General features: G+C 32.1%; 1 non-coding gene across 1 annotated transcript; it reads right to left on the bottom strand.

Annotated features, from left to right (window-relative positions):
• Nucleotides 1-16,045: 16,045 nt before the first annotated feature.
• On the bottom strand, nt 16,046-16,152 carry LOC139887000 (small nucleolar RNA R71). Its single transcript, XR_011772855.1, has one exon. It is a non-coding gene; the product is annotated as a small nucleolar RNA R71 (small nucleolar RNA).
• Between the last annotated feature and the right edge of the window lie 4,196 nt (nt 16,153-20,348).

Genomic DNA, 20,348 nt, shown 5'->3' with positions numbered 1-20,348 from the left:
AACATACCTTTATTATTAGGATTTAAAATTAAAATTAAAATTAAAATTAAAATATAAATATTTACGTATATATATAGAGAGATGGATGGATTTTTGGATATTTTTTACGATCAGAATGCGCGAGCTTTTATAGGCAGTTTCATAATTGGGGGCTCCGCGAGTCGCAGCACTTCTCTTCTTCAAACTCTGCAACTCGCGGAGTTCGTAAATCCAGCTCACAAAGGTTTGGCTCCTAGCTTGCCGACGGTTTATAATATATTATATAATATATAAATAATTATAAGAATTATTTAAATATTATATTATATTTATGTGCATAGTTGACTTGTAATTTTTAGTCCGTTGCGTTGAGCGTTGAGAGTTGGCTCAGGTCCCGGTTCCGGATTTTCGAACGTCCTTGCGTACAATTTAATATCTTGTACTTTGCGTTTTGAATCTTGTACTTTTGTAATTTTGAGACGTTTCTCATCAATAATTGGAACCTCTTTGATTGTATTTTGTACTTTTGAGCTTTTTGGTCGTTTGCGTCTTCAATTCGTCGAATCTATCTTTTGTCTTCACCTTCTATTATTTAAACGAATATCGCTTGTAAATAGGACAATTGCAACTAAAAGCTTGTCTTTCTTGAGCAATAATGCTATGAAATATATGTTCATTTTTAGCATTATCAAATATTCCCACACTTGAGCGTTGCTTGTCCTCAAACAATATAGTCTTGAAATACTAGAATCACTTCTTTATTCTTCACACTTTGTACATCAGTGATTTCTTTATGGCGGTATAAACAATGGTAGTAACGATGTGGTTTACAGTCCCACATGACTATAAAAATTTAGATCCATTAAGGAAATTGGATCTTTATGAAAACATTTGATCTTTTTGAAAATTCAATCTAGTTTTTACCCTAGATAAGTTTTCCGGAATAACCCTTCACCGGTGTTTGCAAATTCTTTTTGTGGGTTTGGTGGGTTTCAGATTTGAAAATTTTAGCTCAAAACTTACAGTTTTGTGTCACCCACTTGCTAACCTTGTATTAGGAAAGCAACACGTCCAGTATACTTGCTCCGTATATTACCTTTCGATAAACTACCGTCCGGTTGTTAAGGAAAGCGTTGAACAAGCAACTGTTAAGGCAATGTCCCCTGACATGCTTTTAATTATGGTCTATAACGTGTCGGACGCAATTACTATCCTTTGTAGGAGCAATAGTAAAGCTCACCCTTATAATTTTTCGGTCTGGCACAAGGTCCTGTCTTTGACCATGCTATGCAACCACCGTTCTTACGGTTGACACCCAAATTGGTTCAGGTGATCTAATGAATTCCAGGTGAATTCCTAGGATTTTACGTTCAATGGTAATGAACGCATTGAAAATGGGTTTTTAGAAAACAAATCGGTTTGTAATTTTGATCAAAATATTTTCTCGTTCAAGCTCGAGTTTAGATATAATTGAATTCCATGAGTTTGAATTCTCAATCTTTAAGGTCAATCTCAAGGATTGAGTAATATCAGTCTTAAAAGCTGATTTTTGATCTTTTAAGGAGATTATCCTTTCTGGAGATCTGATTCATTAGTCTTATCAAGCTAATTTGCACGACGTCCTCCCCATTTTACAGGACAGATCCTCTCATGGTTAGGATAAGTCGGACCACTTGGCGACCCTGTTTTATGCTGAGGTCCATGGATTTCCTGCTGATTTTAGTGATGACTTTTCTAGATTCTTCGTCAACCTACAGCTGGTCTGAACGACAACTTCATGACCTAAATTAAGAAGCGCGTTTCTTTTTCGGAAGACTTTACTTCCTTTAAATGATGGAATTGATTCATCGTGTAGATCCATCTTTCTTTCAAATATATTACAGTAAATCGGGTAAAACTTTTTAGTTTAGTCCAAAGCAAAAGTATTTTCAGTTATTTGTTACAGAAATATGTGACATATGTTTAAAATAACTTGGTAAATTTTTCCACGTTTGGCTTTTATTTTCCTTTTTATTGTCCTCTATTCCATTTTAAATGAATTCTAACATTTTGGGTTGTTTCTCAATTTATGTCCTTTCCGAGGTAACAATAATTTCGGTGTTAACACCTAGTTTTATCGTTCATAAATATGTATAAACATGATTTTGAGTTCATTTAATTGAAAATTTTGAAAAATTTTACTAGAATTGGGTAGTCAGTATATAAGACTAGGGCTGTTTTTTATTATTAGAGAGCACCAGATTCTAATACAACTACTGCTTTACTAGTATTTTTAATGGTAACCAAGTGTATAAAGTAAAAATTTTAAAATTTCGAAAGAATTTAACCCCTTCCCACACTTAAGATCTTGCAATGCCCTCATTTGCAAGAAATCAGTAATAATTTAAATTATTGAGGGTGATTAGCGTAGAAAAATGATTAAATTTTACCAAAGTTTCTAAACATATTGGCGTTTGTTTTCTGAATGATAAATGGTGCACATCATTTGTTCATTCTGTCTTGTTGTTATTTCACATATATTTTGCATCTTGTCGTCAAAATTAGTTGCTTTTGCTGAACTTAATGCCAGTCTTTGAAAATGCGTTGTTTTACCCTGTTGTGTACATAAGATAAACTGCAAACATATATACATATTTTTGAAGTTTGGTATATTACCCCACATTCAAAAATTATTAAAATCTAATAATAAAAGTTAGAAAATTATAAAAAACTATTACAATATCAACATAAGTGTATAATGTAGTAACATTACAAAAATAAAATAAATAAAACTAAATAAACTAGGGTTGTTACTGATACCAGTAGGGATTCCATGCATAACCGTATGTGTTATAAAATGCTTCAGCTGGGTTATAAGTAGGATATGGTGGTTGGATCTCTATAGACCAGGGAGGAAATACGGGCGTTGGAGTAGGAATATAGTTTCTACCTATATGTTGGCAATGAGCTATGATTTGGTTTTGATGAACTTGCCAATCTTCAAATGCTCGATGTCTAGCATTTTCATACTCTTGTGAAGCTATAAACCTTTGCATTTCTGTCATTTCATTTCCCCCTCCCACATTACCTGGCTGTTGATTTCTCTCAACCTGTGGATGTCTTCCATTATATCTTACTGCGGCGTTATTTCGCCTCTTCAAAACCTTAGCACCATGATATACATTTAAACCAATTGTATCGTGGGGTTCTGGTTCTTCGATTAATAATCCCCCCGACTTATATCCACATTGAGATACTCAGCAATTATTGTAATAAATATACCACCTCCTATTATACTGTGCGGTCTCATCCCCTAACTATAGCTGATAAATAATAACCCACACAATAAGGTATACTTACAGCGCTTTGTGGGTCTCGAATACACATGTGGTAAAACAAATCATGTTCATTTACCTTTTCCTTATTTTTACCTCGCTGTGTAATCGAGTTCGCTAGAAACCTATGAATTACTCTTAACTCAGCTCTATCTATATCCAAATAAGAGTAATTTCCCCCTTTAAATCGGTGATGGCTAGTCATTTGACTCCATACACCATGCGTATCAAAATTTTCATCAATCTTCCTACCATTCAATATCAACCCTCGACAATCGGCAGATGCTAGCTCCTCAGGCGTATATATACGTAAGGCTTGAGCCATGTCTAGTAGAGACATGTGGCGCATCGAACCTCCTAACAAAAATCCAATAAAAGTTCGATCGGTTAAACTAGTTACCCGATCATTTATTTCAAACTACACAATAATTCTTCACACCATACTTTATATACAGGTCTACGCATGTTGAATAATCGTACCCAATCGTTAAAAGTAGAATTACCATACCTCTATGTAAGTAATTCTCTAATTGGCTCGGCCAATTCTACAGCTTCTAACGGTTCCCATTCTATTACCCTAGGTACTTTAACAGCTTTAGAATGAAGAGTATGCAAGCCCCTTTGGTATTTTGGATAATCTATCCAACGTCTGTCTAATCTCAAGTTCGGGTGCAAATTTTCCACGTGCATATCTGAAAATGTCATAACTGGATGAGGTATATCTTGTTTGTAATAGTTATCAACATCCTGTTGTTCCGCATTCTCAGGAGGAGCAATGCGAGCTTGGGTTGAAGATTCACCCCTTTCAGTCTGCAAAACACATCAAACACAATTTTTGTGCATCCAAATATGCATTAGTGTCAGCAAAATCATCAATCAAAATAATTACAATGACATGTTCAATTTATATCAAACTTATGCTCATTTTCATATTTTTATCAAATCTACACTTTTTCAAATAAGCATATACGAAAATGTTTGCCAAGTTCATAAGCATTCAACTCAAATATCATGTCAAAATAATCATTATTAGCAATTATACAAGTTTCAAATGGCATTATCTCTCAAAAATCAAGTTCATGAATTTTAGACTTAAAAAAGTCCACTTTAATTTTTAAAAATCATGTTTAGGCTCAAATTTTGGATCATTTAACTACCTAAACATGTTACACTACTTAATTTAGCAATAATTCATGACAGAAATCGGCCATAACCTGTTTATATCAAAAAGCTCCAAATTGCTCAAGAACACAAACCCTAGATTACTCAAAATTTGAAGTTTAAGGCTTCTAATCATGTTAAATAGCATCAATCTAGGTTATACAAGCACAATACATAAGCAATTTAAGTATAATTACACTAAAAAGCATCAAAATCGAATTGGGTATAAATTTGCTCAAGAACACTAATTTTCGGATTAAATGGTGTTTAGGTGTAGAAATTTACCGTTTTTCTTGAGTAATTCCTTGATAGCATCCTTCTCAACATGATTTTGTAAAAGATTTGATGAAAAATGGTGAAAAAATACGAATTTGTGATGTGTTTTCGTGTGTATTTTCGCAGTTTTTGTTTTTTTTATAATAACTTAACTTATAAAACAATTAATTAATTAATTTTAAAATTTTGTTTCCCTTGTTATTTAGGACGAGGTCGTTTCGGATCGATGTCCTAGTCCGTCCCTCGACAAAATTTTAAAATTTGTCTATTTTTTAGCGATTGTTTTAAAAGCAAAGATTTTTGGGTTTTTTTTTAATGTTTTTGGCATACTTTAATTCAATAAGATTAAAAATAATGATAATAAAAGTTCTCGTCCCTCCCTCGGGTAAAGCAATTTCGGTTCAACGACCTAGTCTTCAACTCACGACGAATTTTAAAAATCATATTTTTAACTTAGCGAAATAAAGTAAATTTTTGTTTTTAAATTCACACCAAACTTAAATTTAAAATGCATAAAATTAAAAATTCATATTTAAAAATTCACACCAAACTTAAATTATATTTTTGTTTTTATACATACAAACTTATATTAAAATTATTAATTTTCCAAATATTTACAATTTTAAAAGTTTACAATATTTATTTAATATTAATTTATTAATTTTTTTAAAAACATGGTAAAAATAAAATTAAAAATCTTTTTGGCTTTTATCCCACTTTAATCAATCAAATATTATCAAAAATATGCGCCCCTCTTTTCGGTAAAGTAATTTCGGTTCCATGACCTAATTTAACTCATGACGAATTTTTGAAATATTTTGGGTTGATTGATTAAAGATATTTATACCTTAAGAATAAACGTTAAATTTCGCAGTGATGTAATAAATTTTTGTATGATATCAATAATTTCGGTCGCAAGACCTAATTTTATCGAATACCAATTTAATACTTTATAGCAAACAAATTAGCGTTTATTATCAAAAGGTTAAAAATAAAAATAAAAATAAAAAACTGTACAGACTTACCTGTGAAATAGATTTCTTAGTGATATGCTCTAGCCCACTCATAAGATAGTCGGACTAATTGATTTTCCATGGCTACATAGGCGTAACCTCGAGCATTTAATGTTTTTTCTTCTAAACATATGAACGGTCCATCTCTGCATAAAGTAATAAATTCGGTGTTTGAATAGGTTTGATTATTTGAACATTTACCTTCGTGTGACCATTTTCCGCATTTGTGACATTTTTCAAGGTGTCGTGCTCTCCTTTTCGCTGCGGATTTTGATTTTCCTTTACCAAATTGTAACTTATTATCTTCGCATCTGGATTCTTTTCTTACTCCGTCCAATTTACCTCTGATTAATGATACTATTTCACTTGGAAGTGTGTCATTATTACGTTTTGTGATCAAAGCGTGTAGCATTAGACCATGGTTTAGTTCACAGGAAGTCTTCATTTCGTAAAAACCTAAAAAAAATAAAAATTCAGAATGGGGGGAGAAGACTAGTTCTTTAGGGTCTGCTAGGGAAAGACCATTCGGGTTCCATTTTCGAGAACTACACGAAAACAGAAAATCTAACTCTAACAGAAATACATATTTATCCCTAAAAGACTTGATTCTCCCCACACCTAGTTAGCTGTGGTGTCGAAATTGTGATTAACTTTGTTGTCGACTTCCATCAGACTATCTATGTAGTGTTTAACTCTGTGACCATTAACCTTAAATTCAATCCCATTTGAATTTATTAATTCTATTATTCCGTATGGGAAAACTCTTTTGACTATGAATGGTCCCGACCATCTTGATTTCAATTTTTCAGGAAATAGCTTGAATCGTGAATTGAAAAGAACAACTTTGTCTCCTTCTTTAAATTCTTTTGAACTTCTGATTCTTTTATCATGCCATTTCTTCGTTCTTTCCTTATAGATTAACGAATTTTCATATGCTTCATGTCTTAATTCTTCTAATTCGTTTAATTGACTTAATCGTAGACGTCCAGCTTCATGTAAATCAAGATTACATGTCTTCAAATCCCAAAATGCTTTGTGTTCAATTTCTACTGGAAGATGACATGCTTTTCCGTAAACGAGTCTAAAAGGTGTGGTTCCAATTGGAGTTTTGTAGGCTGTTATAAAAGCCCAGAGTGCATCCTCCAATTTTATGGACCATTTCTTCGGATTTGATCCTACGGTTTTCTTTAGAATACGTTTTAAAGCTCGGTTGGTATTTTCAACTTGTCCACTTGTTTGTGGATGATATGCGGTGGAGATTTTATGAGTTACTCCATATCTTTTGAGAACTTTCTCAAGTTGATTATTACAAAAATGAGTTCCCGATCACTTATTAAAGCTTTCGGTGTTCCAAACCTTGCAAAAAGACGTTTTAAAAAGTTGACTACAACTCGTGCATCGTTAGTTGGGAGAGCTTGTGCTTTCGCCCATTTAGATACATAATCAATGGCTACGAGAATGTAGAGATTATTATGAGATTTTGGAAATGGACCCATAAAGTCAATACCCCAAATGTCAAATACTTCACATACTTGAATGACATTTTGTGGCATTTCATCACGTTGACTTATTTTTCCAGCCCTTTGACAAGCATCACAGGATTTGCAAAGAAGGTGTGCGTCTTTGTAAATTGTAGGCCAATAGAATCCAGCATCATAAACTTTTCTTGCTGTTAGTTGAGGCCCATAATGCCCTCCTGTTGGTCCTGTGTGACAATGGTTTAAGATTTTACTAGCTTCATCTCCGAATACACATCGGCGTATTATTCCATCGGGACAACTTTTAAACAAATGTGGATCTTCCCAGAAATAGTGTTTTATATTACTGAAGAATTTCTTTCGTTTTTGGTACTACAATCCTTTTTCAAGGAATCCACATACTAAGTAGTTTGCATAGTCTGCAAACCATGGAATTTCATTATAATCTATCTTCAATAGATATTCATCAGGAAAGTTGTCTTGTATGGCCAATTCATTTAGAACTTCTAATTCAGGATTTTCAAGACGAGAAAGATGATCCGCGGCGAGATTTTCTGCTCCTCTTTTATCTCGGATTTCAATATCGAACTCTTGTAAGAGTAAGATCCAACGAATTAATCGTGGTTTGGCATCTTGTTTCGAAAATAGGTATCTAAGAGCAGAATGGTCGGTATAGACCACCATTTTAGCTAGAACGAGATATGATCGAAATTTATCAAAAGCAAAGACAATAGCAAGGAGTTCTTTTTCAGTAGTTGTATAATTTGTTTGTGCTCCTTGTAATGTCTTACTAGCATAATATATAGGTTGAAATCGTTTTTCAATCCTTTGTCCTAAAACGGCTCCCATTGCAAAATCACTTGCATCGCACATAAGTTCAAACGGTAGATTCCAATTTGGAGTTATCATGATCGGCGCATTAGTGAGTTTCTCTTTAAGAATATTAAAAGATTTGATACATTCATCTGAAAAGATGAATGGATCATCCTTTTCTAGGAGTTTATTCATAGGAGTGGCAATTTTAGAAAAATCTTTAATGAAACGTCGGTAAAAACCGGCATGCCCTAGAAAACTCCTAACTCCTCTAACATTGGTAGGATGTGGAAGTTTAGCAATTACATCTACTTTAGCTCTATCCACTTCAATTCCTTCTTTTGAAATTTTATGTCCAAGAACGATGCCTTCTTTAACCATGAAATTGCATTTCTCCCAATTAAGTACTAGATTTGATTGTTCACATTTAATAAGCATTCGTTCAAGATTAGCTAGACATGCTTCAAAAGTATCACCGAAGACTGAAAAGTCATCCATGAAAACTTCCATGCATTCTTCTATCATGTCGTGAAAAATCGCCATCATGCACCTTTAAAAGGTTGCAGGGGCGTTGCAAAGTCCAAATGGCATGCGTTTGTAAGCAAAAGTACCATAAGGGCACGTGAACGTGGTTTTCTCTTGATCTTCGGGTGCTATTGGAATTTGAAAGTATCCGGAAAAACCATCTAGAAAACAATAGTAACTATTTCCGGCTAATCTTTCCAACATTTGATCAATAAAAGGTAAGGGAAAGTGATCTTTTCTGGTGGCGTCATTTAATTTTCTATAATCAATACACACACGCCATCCTGTTACAGTCCTAGTAGGAATAAGCTCATTTTTTTCATTTGTGATGACAGTCATTCCACCTTTCTTAGGCACGTATTGAACTGGGCTTAAACATTGACTATCAGAAATTGGATAAATTAAACCTGCATCAAGCAGTTTAATAATTTCTTTTTTAACTACATCTTGCATATTAGGATTTAGTCTTCGTTGGCGTTGCACATACGTTTTATGACCTTCTTCCATAAGGATTTTATGTGTGCAATACGAAGGACTTATTCCTTTTATATCATGAATCTTCCATGCAATAGCTGGTTTATGAGCTTTCAACACAGAAATGAGTTGTGATTTCTCATTTTCAGTAAGAGAAGACGATATTATTACAGGTAATTCAGATTCACCATGTAAATAAGCGTATTCCAAATGGTTTGGAAGTGGCTTTAACTCTAATGCCGGAGGTTCTTCTATCGATGATTTGTATCGATATCTGTCTTCTTCTTTTAGCATTTGAATTTCTTCTGTTGTTGGTTCATATCCATTAGCTATTAGTGTAGCTAACATTTCAGTTTCATCAATTGGTTCAGTTCCTTCTCCTAAAGAACATTCTCCTGTTCCTTGTAATTCTGGAAATTCTTCTAACAATTCTGCATGTGAATCTATAGTTTGAATATAATAACATGTATCATCTGCAGATTGCGGTTGTTGCATTGCTCTATCAACTGAAAAGGTAACACTCTCGTCCTCTATACTTAGGGTCAGTTTCGTACCAAACACGTCTATCATTGCTTTAGCCGTGTTTAAGAATGGTCTTCCTAATATGAGAGGAACTTGAGAATCTTCTTCCATATCCAGAACAACAAAATCTACTGGAAATACTAAAGTACCAACTTTAACTAGCATGTTCTCCATTATCCCTCTAGGATATTTTATTGATCGATCGGCTAGTTGTATGCTTATTCTTGTTGGTTTCAATTCTCCAAGGTCTAGTTTAGTGTATAGTGAATATGGCATTAAATTTATACTAGCACCTAAGTCTGCCAATGCTTCTATTGAACTAAGACTACCCAAAAAACATGGAATTGTGAAACTTCCTGGATCAGATAGTTTTTCTAGTATCTTATTCAACAGCACTGCTGAACAATTAGCATTCATAGTAACAGCCGAGAGTTCTTCCATTTTTTTTCTATTTGTGATCAGATCTTTCAGAAATTTAGCATATCTAGGCATTCCTGAAATCACATCAATGAAAGGAAGATTTACATTTATCTGTTTAAACATATCCAAAAATTTGGATTGCTCGGCTTCAAGTTTCTCTTTCTTCATTTTACTCGGGTAAGGAAGTGGTGGTTGGTATGGTTTAACATAAGGTTTAGCTTTAACTGTGTTATCTTCATTAACCTTTTCAACTATCGGTTCTTTTTCTTTATCTTGTTCAGGTTGTGGTTCTTGTGGAGTAGGAATAGCTTCATCAGAAGTTACAGGTATTTCAGGTGATTTAAGTGTTGTGCCACTTCTTGTAGTAATGGCTTTAGCTGTTTTATTCCGGGGGTTAGCATTTGTATCACTAGGTAGACTTCCCGGTTTTCTTTCACCTATTAACCTTGCTAGGTTACTTACTTCTTGTTCCAAATTTTGAATAGAAGCTTGTTGATTTCTAAATGCTTGAGCATTTTGTTCATTAGTTTGTTTTTGAGATGTGAAAAACTGCGTTTGAGATTCAACTAGCTTCGTCATCATATCTTCTAAATTTGGCTTTTTATCATCTGTTTGTGGTGGTTTGTTTTGAAAATTAGGTCTTTGCTGATTGTAAGTATTATTGGATACTTGTTGATTGCTAGGACCTTGTTGGTTGTTGTATGGAATATTTTGGTTATAATTCTGGTTTTGATTGTAAATTGGTCTTGGAGGTTGATAATTATTCTGATAATTATTTCCAGGCCTTTGGTTTATGTATGAAATATTCTCTCTTTGTTCCATTGTTAGCTCAATACTGAGACAATCTTTTGTCAAATGTGGTCCTCCACACTGCTCACAACTAATTCGTATTGAGTGTATATCCTTAGTCATCTTTTCCATTCATCTCTCGACAGCATCTATCTTTGCTGAAATGGAATCTAAGTCATGGCTAGAATCGGTTCTAGCTGCTTTAGATGATCTAACGATATCTTTTTCTTGGTGCTACTCATGTGAGTGGGAAGCAGTGTTATCAATAATTTTGTAAGCATCAGTTTCGGTTTTCTTCATAATAGAACCACCAGCTGCTATATCGATGTCTTTCCTTGTAGTGATGTCGCATCCTTGGTAGAATATTTGTACTATTTGACAGGTGTCTAAACCATGTTGCGGACATCCGCTTAATAACTTTCCAAATCTTGTCCACGCTTCATATAGAGTTTCATTCGGTTTCTGGGTGAACGTAACAATTTCTCCTTGAAGTCTTACGGCTTTAGATGCCGGAAAGAATTGTTTAAGAAAATTTTCAACTAAAACGTCCCATGTATCAATCGCCCCTTCAGGTAACGATTCCAACCAATCTTTGGCTTCTCCCTTTAAAGTCCAGGGAAATAACATGAGATATATCTGTTCATCCTCAACTTCTCGGATTTTAAATAGTGTGCAGATCCTATTAAAGGTACGAAGATGTTCATTTGGATCTTCCTTCGGCGCACCACTAAATTGGCATTGATTAGTCACCAAGTGTAGAATTTGTCCTTTGATTTCATAACCTGGCGCATTAATGTCTGGATGAGTAATTGCGTGACCTTGGCCAGTGCGTTTAGCTCGCATTCGGTCTTCCATACTTAGAGGTTCCAGATTTTCCATAATTGAATTTGTTGAATCTGAATCACTAGAGGATTCTGATTTAATGGTTCGTTCCTCAACAATCTCTGTTTGAATAATTGGTGGTTCTGGAGGAAAAATTAATGGTTCAGGATCTATGAATCATCCCTGAATATTCTCCGAATTTTCAATTGTGAGGTCGGGTTCAAAAAATGGATTATCGGAAATTTGAATTGGAGTACTTGGTTGACTGGATGACGATTCTAAAGAAAAATCAACGGCGGTAATATTAGCTAGATGTCTTGATCGAGTTACAGGTGGTGAACGTACAAAAGGTGGTGAACGTCTTGCTCGGTGCATTTACTGAATATCCTATTAGTTTTTAAAAGGAAAGAAAAATTATATAAGTTATCTAATTAATAGACTTTTCTGATTTTGCTCACGTTTCGAATAGCCAAAAGATGCAGCAGAGGGGCAGGATTCGTTTGGTCTCAATATAATTGAGTACTGTTTGGCTCCAATAACCCGGACCACGTACAAATCCAACTATTACTACGAACCAGAAAATTTTGATGTCTATCAATTTAACCACTTAAAATAAATTTTCGTAATTTAAAGAAATATAGAGAAGAAGTACAATAAAAATCTATGTCCTAAAACTAGAATGGCGAGAAATAAGAAAGAAAAAGAGCGCGTCGAAAAAGGTCGAAAAAGAAAAGGGTTGAAAAATAAAAGGCGTCGAAAAATAAAAATAAGAAAGTAGTGCGTCAAAACTTAAAAAGGAACTAAAAACTAAAAAAAAATAAAAGTTGCGTCTAAAAATATTAAAGCTTACAAGAAAAACTATATCCCAAATGACAATATCTTAACAAGGTACTAAAACTTAAAAAGGCGTCGCAAAATTCTAGAGCACCTAGATCTTAGTCTAAAGAAAAAGCACTTAAGGGATTTTACGGCAAAGCCTAAAATTCTAGAAATAAAAATAACTATGGCAAAAACTATGGATTAAAACTAAATATGAGCGAAAAATACAAAAAATTACGCTAAAACAATTAAAAAGGTACAAAATATAAAAATACACTAAAAGTTGTAAAAATGTACAATTTTTATAAAAATATTATTTTTATAATATTTATTTTATAAAACTATTAATTTTACAATTTAATTAAACTAATTAAACTAATTAAACAAAATAATAACTTAAATTAACTAAAACTTAAACTAAATAATAAATTAATTAACCCTAAATACTAATTAATTAATAATAATAATTAAAACTCCGTAATTAATGCAGTTAGGGTTTCAGTGTGGCCCGTGTCAGACGACTCTGCTAGTCGCGTTTGAACCAGTTCAATTTCTCCGCAAGTCGCGGAGGTTGCAGGTCCAAAAGAGGTGCAGGTCAAATTCGACAGGTCAGTTTTTTTTTTTTTTTTTTTTTCTGTTTTAATAATTAAATAAAATATTTATATAAATTAAATAAAAACTTATGTTTTTTAAAAAACTAAAATAAAAATAGAAATACTTTATAATTTTATAAAAATCTTAAAAATAGATTTATATATATATATTTTTTTTTCAGTTTTTTATTTTTATGTTTTAAATAAACACAAAATATTTAAATAAAATTTATATTTTTATAAAATAAAAATAAAGAAACTTTATAAAACTTAAATATTTAACAAACTCTTAAAAATATTTATATTTTTGTTTTCTTTTTATATTTTCGAATATTTAAAACGTATTTTTACAAAAACGTATTTTTTATAAAAGTAAACTTAAAAATAAAAATCTCTTTTTTTTATAGCGTTGCGCTTCCGGCTTTTAAGCTAGATTTTGGTTCCCCGGCAGCGGCGCCAAAAATACTTGATGTCGAAGCTAAGGGGTATAAAATACTATTAAATTTTATAAGAAAATACTATTAAATATGATACAATTTTACACAAGATATTTATTTATTTATAGAATGGATATACTTAAACCTTGCTACAACACTTATAGGCAGTGTACCTAATCGTACAGTAGTGTAGTTTTTAGTAAGTCCGGTTCGTTCCACAGGGAAAAATCTTTAAACAAAGCTTAACGCTATATTAGTTTAATTTATAAAAATACAAATATACGTATAAGTAATATTATTATTATAAAAGGGGGGTTTTTACCGTTTAATGACCGGTTTGTCGATTTTAAAACTTTAGTCACAGTTAAAACCTAATGTAAAATATTAAATAAATAAAAGACTTAATTTAAAGCGTAAAGTAAATAACGATAATGAAATTGCGATAAATAAAAGTGCGATAAAATAAAATTGCGATAATTAAAAAGTACGTTTAATTAAAAGTGCAATTAAATACAATGACAATAAATAAAAGTGTGATAATTAGAAGTGTAATTAAATATAAAATAAAGAAAATTAAATATGAAATAAAAGAATTATGCTTATTTAAACTTCCGTAATCATGATGTTTGACGTGTTGATTTTTAGTTTTATGCCCATGGGTTAATTGTCCTTTGTCCTGGATTATTCAATATGTCCGTCTGGTTTTTGTCCATAACAGTCCATCAGTCATAAATATAAAGTGCGAGTATCCTCGTCAAATTATCCTTATACCCGAAGTCAAATATTCCAACTAATTGGGGACTTAAACTGTAACAAGGTTTTAATACTTTGTTTAATAATTACACCAGGATATCGACTGTGTGTAACCCAAGGTTTTAATACTTTGTTATCAATTATGCCAAGTGTCCTTGTACATAATTTCACCCCTGTTTTAATAATTTCATAGACTATTAATCCATTCCCGTGTCCGGTTAAATGAACGATTATTCGTACATATAAATACCCCGCCCATCGTGTCCGATTGAGTGTATATGGTTATTTATAGGGACGTCCAATTGTAAATCTTTATATTAAAATTAACAAACTATCATTTAGTTAAACAAATATAAAGCCCATTAATAGCCCATAGTCTAATTTCCACAAGTGTCGTTCTTTTGTCCAAACCCCAATTATGGTACAAAGTCCAATTACCCAATTTTATTAATTAGCCCAACATCATGATTACTTCGGATTAAATAAGCATAATAATAACTTAGCTACGAGACATTAAATTAAAAAGGTTGAACATAACTTACAATGATTAAAAATAGCGTAGCGTTACATGGACAGAATTTCGACTTACACCCTTACAACATTCGCTAACATACCCTTATTATTAGGATTTAAAATTAAAATTAAAATTAAAATATAAATATTTACGTATATATATAGAGAGATGGATGGGTTTTTGGATATTTTTTACGATCAGAATGCGCGAGCTTTTATAGGCAGTTTCATAATTGGGGGCTCCGCGAGTCGCGGCACTTCTCTTCTTCAAACTCCGCAACTCGCGGAGTTCGTAAATCCAGCTCACAAAGGTTTGGCTCCTAGCTTGCCGACGGTTTATAATATATTATATAATATATAAATAATTATAAGAATTATTTAAATATTATATTATATTTATATGCATAGTTGACTTGTAATTTTTAGTCCGTTGCGTCGAGCGTTGAGAGTTGGCTCAGGTCCCGGTTCCGGATTTTCGAACGTCCATGCGTACAATTTAATATCTTGTACTTTGCGTTTTGAATCTTGTACTTTTGTAATTTTGAGACGTTTCTCATCAATAATTGGAACCTCTTTGATTGTATTTTGTACTTTTGAGCTTTTTGGTCGTTTGCGTCTTCAATTCGTCGAATCTATCTTTTATCTTCACCTTTTATTATTTAAACGAATATCGCTTGTAAATAGGACAATTGCAACTAAAAGCTTGTCTTTCTTGAGGAATAATGCTATGAAATATATGTTCGTTTTTAGCATTATCAAGTACTCCAATTCAAATTTTCGATAATTCATTTTTTTGAACCCAACCTCACAATTGAGAATCCAAAGGATATTCAGGGACAATTCAGAGATCCTGAACCACTAATCATTCCTCCTGAACCACAAATTACTCATCCAGAGATTGTCGAGGAAGAAACCATTAAATCAGAATCTTCTAGTGATTCAGATTCAACAAATTCAATTATGGAAGTAACGGAACCTCTAAGTATGGAAGATCGAATGAGGGCCACACGTACGGGCCAAGGACACGCCATTATTAAGCCAGACATTAATGCGCCAGATTATGAAATCAAAGGACAAATTCTACACATGGTAACTAATCAATGCCAATATAGTGGTACGACAAAAGAAGATCCAAATGAACATCTTCGTACCTTTAATAGGATCTGTACTCTATTCAAAATCAGAGAAGTAGAGGATGAACAAATCTATCTCATGTTATTTCCCTGGACTTTAAAGGGAGAAGCCAAAGATTGGTTAGAATCGTTACCTGAAGGGGCGATTGATACATGGGATGTGTTAGTTGAAAAATTTCTTAAACAATTCTTTCCGGCATCTAAAGCCGTAAGACTTCAAGGAGAAATTGTTACGTTCACACAAAAGCCAAATGAAACATTATATGAGGCATGGACAAGATTTGGAAAGTTGTTGAGAGGATGTCCTCAGCACGGTTTAGACACTTATCAAATAGTACAAATATTCTACCAAGGTATCGACATTGCTACATGAAAAGACATCGACATAGCAGCTGGTGGTTCCATTATGAAGAAAACAACAACTGAAGCTTACAAAATCATTGATAACACTGCTTCCCACTCACATGAGTGGCACCAAGAAAAAGACATTGTTAGATCATCTAAAGCGGCTAGAGCCGATTCTAGCCATGACTTTGATTCCGTTTCTGTAAAAATAGATGCTTTCGAAAGACGAATGGAAAAGATGAATAAAGATATTCACGCAATACGAATCAGTTGTGAGCAATGCGGTGGACCACACTTAACGAAAGATTGTCACATCGAGCAAACAATGGAACAACGAGAGAATGTTTCCTACATGAAACAAAGGCTGGGAAATAATTATTAGAATAATTATCAACCGCCAAGGCCAAACTTCAATCGAAATCAAAACATTCTTTACAATCCAAATGGACCCAACAACAACTCGTACAACCAACAAGGTCCGAATAACCAACCGACTCAAAACAACACTTTCAATCAACAAAGACCTAGCTTGTATAAACCACCACAACAAACTGAAGAGAAAAAGCCAAATCTGGAAGAAATGATGGAAAAGCTAATGGAATCTCAAACACAATTTATTACATCTCAAACCCAAACAAATGAGAGGTTTGATCAATCATTAAGAACTCAACAAGCTTCCATTTTGAATCTAGAAAAACACGTAGGTACTCTTGCTAGCATGATGAGTGAGAGGGAACAAGGAAAGCTACCGAGTAATACTGAAGTAAATCCTCGAAATGAGAATGTTAATATGGTTTCAACGAATTCTGAAAAACCAGCATCAGAAGATGGGAAGGTTTTTGATGTGAGTAACAATGAAGAAGTTACAAAACCACCACCACCCGAGTATGTAAAGCCAGTGGTGACACCATACAGACCACCCATCCCATTTCCAAGAAAAGGAGTTGAGTATGAGCAAGTAATAGGTAATAAAGTTTGTGAAACCTCTGGAAAGAAGAAGAAGAATAAGAAAGTACAAGAAACAAAATCTGTAAAAGTAAACCCAGTGAAGACAGTTCCACCGAAACCTCCACCCAGGTTGGGTGATTCAGGTGAATTTATCATTCCTTGTCTACTTAGTGATTGTGTCATGTATGATGCACTAGCGGATTTAGGTGCAAGTGTGAGTGTTATGCCTCTTTCATTATATAAAAGATTAGGAGTAGGTGAGTTAAGTCCAACGGAAATGAGTGTTCGACTCTTTGATCAAACTATTAAACACCCAGTTGGAATTGCTGACAACCTACCCGTTCAAGTGGGTAATTTAACCTTTTTAGTCGAATTTATTGTCATTGACATAGAAGAGGACTCAAACATTCCTCTCATTTTAGGTCGACCATTCTTAGCGTCCACCGGGACGTTATTTGATGTAAGAAAAGGTAGAATGACACATTGTGACAACCCGAAAATTTCCGAGTTAATTTAAACAAAATCTTTTCGTGATTTCATCTAACCTCGACAAAGTTCTGACAATTCACGAACCTACGACTATAAAACAATATGTAAATATATATGTGTGTGTATATACATTATTTACAATCATTATTATCATCAGTATTATAATAATTATTATTAATAATTATCATTATCATTAATATAATTACTAATATATTATCAATAATATTATTATTAGTATTAATACTTAACATTAATATCAAAATAATGAAATATCATTATTATTATTAATATTATTATTACTAGAATTATTAAAAATTCAATAATAATTATTATTATCATTACAAAACAACTTAATAATATTTTCATTAATATTATTATGTTTAACATTATTACTAATAATTATTATTAACATTTATATTATTATTTGTATCTTTATAATATTACAAGTATTATTATTATTAATAGTATTTTTATTATTAGTATATCTATACCTATTAATAATTAATTAAAATTAGAAATAGATTGAAAAGTCAAAAAAAGGGGAAACTGCTTCCATTTTTTTTTCTCCCTGCCTTTACGTATCTGCTCCTATTTATTTTATTTCATTTTTTTCTCGCCATTTTTATTAATCTATACAAATCGCGATATATTTTTCTATTCCTCTACTGGTTTTGATTTTGTAGTTATCAACCACAATAATGCTATAACATCCATCGGCTGAAATCAAACTTGGGGGAAATGTATATTTTTTTTTTTTTCTCTTTTATTCCCGTCGGACCTGTTCCAATTTTTTTTAAGATTGAATTCGAATGAAATAGCAAAATCTGTAAATGCAGTTATGTTAAAAATACTTTACTCAAACTATCTGCAAAGTTTCACTTTCCAATTCGTGATATCAAGTCCTAATTTCGAAGTTAAAGTTTCGATTTATAAAAGTCCAACCTTGTTCTAAGATCGAATTGAAGGTTTAGATGATGTTTTTGTTATAATTAACGATCTCAGAAGTTTCTATGAACGTTTTTCTACACATTTCATGAAGGAACCAGGGTCTCAAACACAGCCTAAGTTCGAAATCGAATTATGAGTTTATCATTTTTTTTTTCTTTCGCGAAAACAGCTGCTGCTGTTCTATTTTTTTTTTTTTTTATTTTCTGTTAATCTAATTAATCACAACAAAATAATTCTGTTTCGATATCACAATTTAATTCAGACTTTAAATTAGCTGTTATGATTTTGATTTAGTTTTGGGTTCGTGTGATTTTAGTGAAGAAGAAGGTGATACAGAGAGATAGTTAGAGATGGGATATATAGATTTAGGAGTAATATAAATCAGAAAAACACAAGGCAGATGGATGGTTGGGTGTTTGATGGGTGAGCGAGAGGTCAAGGGTTCGAGTCCCGTCTTGAGCATTTTTTTAAGAAAGCTTCCAAAGGTAGTTTTCATTCTTCTTATTATTATTATTATTATTAATATTAATTATTATTATTATTGTTATTATTAGTTATTGTTAATATAACTAGTATTATAATTACCATTGTTATTATTTAACACATATTATTATGATTATTATTATGATTATAGTAAGTATTATTATTTAGTATTATCATTATTATTAATAATATTGGTATAAGTATTATTATTAACACTATCATTTTTATTGTAAGTATTATTATTATTAATAAACTATTATTAAAATTATTATCATCAATAGTGAAATGGTTATTTTTACAGTTATTATTATTATTGGTATTATTATTAACATAAGTAATACTAAAGGTATCATTATTTTTAAATCTATCCATTTATTTAAAATTATCATTTGTATTAAAATTCTCACATATAATAAGATTACCTTTATTATTAGAACTATCATTTTAACTATCAACAATAGAACCATTAATATTATTATCATTATTATTGATATTTATATTATCATTATTATTATTATTACTAATACTGTTTTAGTATTATTATAAATACTATTTTAACAAACAAATGATATATACATATATAGATACATTTACACATAACATAATAAAATATATATATTTTTAATATATTTAGAATATATAAAATAAATATAAGAAACTTACATGTTATTAATATAAAAACAACATAACTAATAAATTTATATAAATAAACTTCTTCGATTACGAGTATATGTGTTAATATATATACTTGATATAGGTTCGTGAATCCGAGGACAACTCTGTACTTGTTCAGTGCTATCATACGCATATCATACAAACTATCATTTCGTATCGTGAGTTTTCATAGCTCCCTTTTTATCTATATTTTTGGGCTGAGAAAACATGCGCAACTATTATAACTGTTTTACATGTTAGACACAAGTACGAACTTAAAACTGTGCTATGACTAGCTTATGCTACTAAGACCCCACAGTGATATTTTTTAATTGCTTTCAGGATAAGGCAAACTTAATTATTGGGGATAGGTCTATCGGGAGTAACGTCCCCGATACATTTGACCGTGATGTCTTTGTATTACTTAATAATGATTTAAACATGGTGATAAGGTACTGCCAACTTATCATCGGGGCAACAAAACAAACGTTTAGTCTAAAATATCACGAATCAGCACTACTATTGGATCTGCGTGATCTACTTTTTGATCCTGCGGGAGATCAACTTTACAAACTAAATCTTGTGGTCTAACACTATTATTGAAATCATTATTTATGACAAACCTATGAACTCACTCAACCTTTGTG

This window comes from Rutidosis leptorrhynchoides, chromosome 1, assembly GCF_046630445.1.
Source record: "Rutidosis leptorrhynchoides isolate AG116_Rl617_1_P2 chromosome 1, CSIRO_AGI_Rlap_v1, whole genome shotgun sequence".
Classification (NCBI taxonomy): domain Eukaryota; kingdom Viridiplantae; phylum Streptophyta; class Magnoliopsida; order Asterales; family Asteraceae; genus Rutidosis; species Rutidosis leptorrhynchoides.
Note: the sequence above shows the minus strand (reverse complement) of the source record. Positions and strands in the feature narration are given on the sequence as shown.